Source organism: Harmonia axyridis, chromosome 6 (genome assembly GCF_914767665.1).
Source record: "Harmonia axyridis chromosome 6, icHarAxyr1.1, whole genome shotgun sequence".
NCBI lineage: Eukaryota > Metazoa > Arthropoda > Insecta > Coleoptera > Coccinellidae > Harmonia > Harmonia axyridis.
Genome location: NC_059506.1, coordinates 7,998,590 through 8,002,780, shown reverse-complemented (window position 1 = coordinate 8,002,780; position 4,191 = coordinate 7,998,590). Strand labels below are relative to the sequence as shown.

Here is a 4,191-nt window from a genome sequence, read left to right as displayed (position 1 = left end):
GCACCTTCCCTTCACAAGATATTTAACTTGAATCGGCATAGATATTCCAATTTAAAGTTTTCATTTTTTGATATGCTTAATTCGTATGCAAATCTACAGAGTGATATTTTCTGGAAGGATACCCCCTTCTTTTGTCCAGAACTAATTTTTGGTGAAGCACTGGTACTCTAGAAAAATGTGAAAAGAAACTCTGGTCTAGTACTTCAATTTTTGGTTTGTTGTAGTTTTGTCGTATCTGTTATCGACTTCGAGAAAAACAATTCAAATAGCTCTCTAGTAATCCTCAGGAAAATCCAAATTATTATAAACATCCAGTTAGTAAGCTGTGATGAATAAATTAATAATAAGTAGAGTTTTGGTACTTATTTACCCATTCTGTAGCAAAGACTAATAGAGATGTATCTCGAAAACAAAGCGTTTGCGGGCTCATGTTTATGGGACTTTTTACCCTTAAAATTATCCAAGGAATCTCTTATATTCCTTCGTAACTCCATTTTAGAAAAATCCAGTATAAGGTAAGTACAATCGAATTGGTAATAAAAAAATATATTCAGAGTAATTTGGTTCAAACCTCGTTATCAAACCTCTTTTTCGTGTATCCACCCCCAAGAAAAAAAAAAGATAGTGCTTGAAGTGATTATTTCACGCACGGTCTCGAAATATTCACCTATTCCGAACACCTTACCCATTATCTTACCAAAACAAAACTAATTTATCACACCTATTCCTTTAGTTCAAGGTATACTTCTACTTTGTCTTCTTAGGATGTAAGAAAAAAGTTTCGCACCTTTATCATCAAACTATTCTTGTACCTTAAAAGTTCGGGTACCTCCCGAATACGTGACGAAAACCAGATTACGGGGATGATCTTAACTAGGAAACGCCGTGGAAAGACACGTAGACGCCTTTGATAGTTTTTGTGCAGGGAATCTATATAAAAATAAATAGGAGTTACGACTGGATTCAGAAATAACCCGGCAATGTAAAAGCTTCCTTTTAATCTGGCCCGTCGTTATATGGTTTGATTATGTGCGAAACGATATAAATCGTTGATGGTTTTGGTCGGACCCCTCTGCACTCTGCACTTAAGATGTGTACATGATGTTACATTTCAATTTGATACAAACATCTTTAAAGAAATGTATACTGAAAAATGAATGAATATACACGGTGGTCCAGATTTAAGTGCAATAACATTGGCGCCGGATAGAAAGAAAATCCTATACAGGGTGATTCACCGCGATGGCCTATTAGATGTTAATGGAAAACTTATCACAATTTTGTGCTGAAAATTTGCATGTTGGAGTTTGAGACAATGATCTTTCTTCCTAAAATATTTTCAGATCTCTACAACCTCCGGTTTTATCGGAAACTGACTACTACTTCCTTATTTCAAATGACACACCCAGTATATTATTGCATCACCAGATAGATTTTTTGATGACAATTTCAGCTTTATGCCATACCTTGGGTGAAATCACAACGGTTCATGAGTTAATGGGATTTTTATTAAAAAAATTTGTGGCGATGAGGAATCAAATTTTTTTTGAATATTTCTGCAGAAAAAGTTTTTTTCGAAAAAACCCTTATAATTTTAGATTCTGCGAATACGTAGTATTATGCACCTGTTCACGGTTTGGATGAAAAATGTACAGGGTGTTTATCAGAAGATTATGAATTTGGACAGCTCGAATTCATGAAAACAGATTTTCAAATTAGAACCTATATTTTATATTATTTCAGTCGATTCTATGTAGAAAAAGAGGGGGGTTACTTAAACAAACCCTAAACCATAAAATAATACTTTAAGAGTTATCAAGGAAGAACTGTCTTTTTTTCGAAAAAATTGTTTCACATCTGAAACCAAAAAAAAAATTAAAAATAAGGTCTTATGAATTATTTTCAAAAATTTACAAAAATTGACGTTGCGTATGATAATGCTTTCAGATGGCATTTATTTGAATATTTCAGAAAGACAATTTATCAGACACTTAACCATTAATAAATTTTCACAAAATTGGTTTATTGTTTCAGTGTCTATCTTAAATGTTCTATTAAATGCCATCTGAAAGCGTTATAATAGACTACGTCAATTTTAGTACTTTCATTTATAACTAATGGGAAAAATTATTTTTTTTTAATTTTTGTAGATAATATTTTGTGTACTCGATAATATCGAATATACTATGAAAATATTTAAAAAAAAAATAAAAAAGGTCTCATTTTTTTTACTGAAGCTCTGTTGATTTCAGAAAGGAAACAAATTTTTCGGAAAAAAGACAGTGCTGTAGATTTTCTGTAGAAAATGTTCATCGCACCCATATATCTACGCATGGGCGCCCGCAGGGGGGGGGTGCAGGTGGGGCCCCCTGAGATATTGATTGCCTCATTTTTCAGCACAACTCCTCAATATTACTTTCTCAATCCAAAGGGCATGGAAAAAAGGAAAGTAATGGAGTCTCAACAATTTTCCGGTTTTCAATGACAATGGACAATGGACGCCTTATCGTTTTTCAATAATTTTCATTTTGTCCCCCTGAGAAAAATTTCTGCGGGCGCCCATGTATCTACGCCACTGGATAAGTTTGATAGGAAACACCTGATTCGAAACATTCCATTATTAAGATTTCTCAATACATACAATTCATAATAATGAATGTAAATTTTCTAGAGTTATAAGTAAACTGAATTTTTTCAAACTTGAAGACCCTACCCTCTATCTCGAAAAAGAAGCTTGTTAGGATATATTTTTATAGGAATTTTTTTTTCATTTAAAGTGTTGTTTTATCCGATGCCATAGTTATTACACTAAAATCTGGACCACCCTACTTATAGTTGTGAGACTTGAGTCGCATTATCAATAAAATTTCAATTATCGGAAAAATTATCCGATAAAAGTGAAAAACACATAAAATTTCAGACAACAAAAATCATGCAGCATGAATGAACCCGGTTGTTCAATTTCAAAATATTGAGTTTAGGTACTCATCTCATAAATTATTCAATTCAATATTATTTGGATTTTCCAATTTTTTTTTATATTAAAATATTCCAAGAACAATGATAATTTCATTGTGAAGAGGAAGTTATGCCATTAACAAGGAAAACGATATCAGTCAAATGGTAGCCACGGCTATGGTTGCAGCACCATATCATTCTCATGAAATTTTCATGACCAATTCGCACATTTGCGATTGTATATTTCCTCGATAACTTCACGAATTCTATTTTTGATGTCTTGAATTAAATGTGGAGCATATACTTCCTTCCTCACGTGGCACCAAAGAAACAAGTCTAAAGGTGTTAAATCACAAGAAATCGGTGGACAATTGTGATCACCTTTTCGAAAAATAACATGGCCAGCAAACTTTTCTTGTGAAATTGCGATTATTTCGTTGTTTGTGTAATACATAGGGCCGACTTGTTGAAAATAAACGTCGTCCACACAATATTTTTCAATTCCAGCCGTAACAAATAATTAATCATGCCTTATTCTCAGGATCGACGAGGAATCGACATACCTGGGTTTTCTTCATCTACGAGCTACTGCAGCAATTATCTCAGTTGTTCTTGAGCAACCCTCACACTTTCGATTCTTCACATCACCAACTTGTCCCAACAGCTCATATTTTTCCACCAGTTTCCCTTTTGCTGGCCAGGAAGGTACTTCTCGACGAGAAAAATTTTCACCATTTTTATAGTGTATTTTAACAATTCAATGCGTCGTTAAAGTGTGTATCGTTCCATTTTTGGCAATGGCGTAGTCTTAATTGTCAAATGTCAAAAGATGACAGATGTCCAAATAGCGAGCTATTCAAAATCAAACCTTTTTTTTTTGCTAACACTAAAGTGTTAACAAATATTGTAGTCTTTCTAACTAACATCTGTCCGATATGGTCTAGTGGCTAGGATACCTGGCTTTCACCCAGGAGGCTCGGGTTCGATTCCCGGTATCGGAAATAACATTTTTGCAACATTGTCTGAGATGGCGGCGGAACACAGCAACAAAGGTTACCCTATTCTTGAACGTTCATCAAGTCTGATAATAATAAACTAAACATTCATAAAGATCATATATTAATTTTTTTATACTACATTCTACCAGACAGACATCTGAGAAATCCTGCAAAGAAGAATGGAAGATATTTGAACGAGTTGATCATTGCTCTTCCTCTTCGAACTGTTGACTCA

At 33.8% G+C, this 4,191-nt stretch overlaps 1 non-coding gene across 1 annotated transcript; it reads left to right on the top strand.

The window, feature by feature from the left end:
• Positions 1-3,887: 3,887 nt before the first annotated feature.
• On the top strand, positions 3,888-3,959 carry Trnae-uuc. Its single transcript has one exon. It is a non-coding gene; the product is annotated as a tRNA-Glu (tRNA).
• The last annotated feature ends 232 nt before the right edge of the window (positions 3,960-4,191 follow it).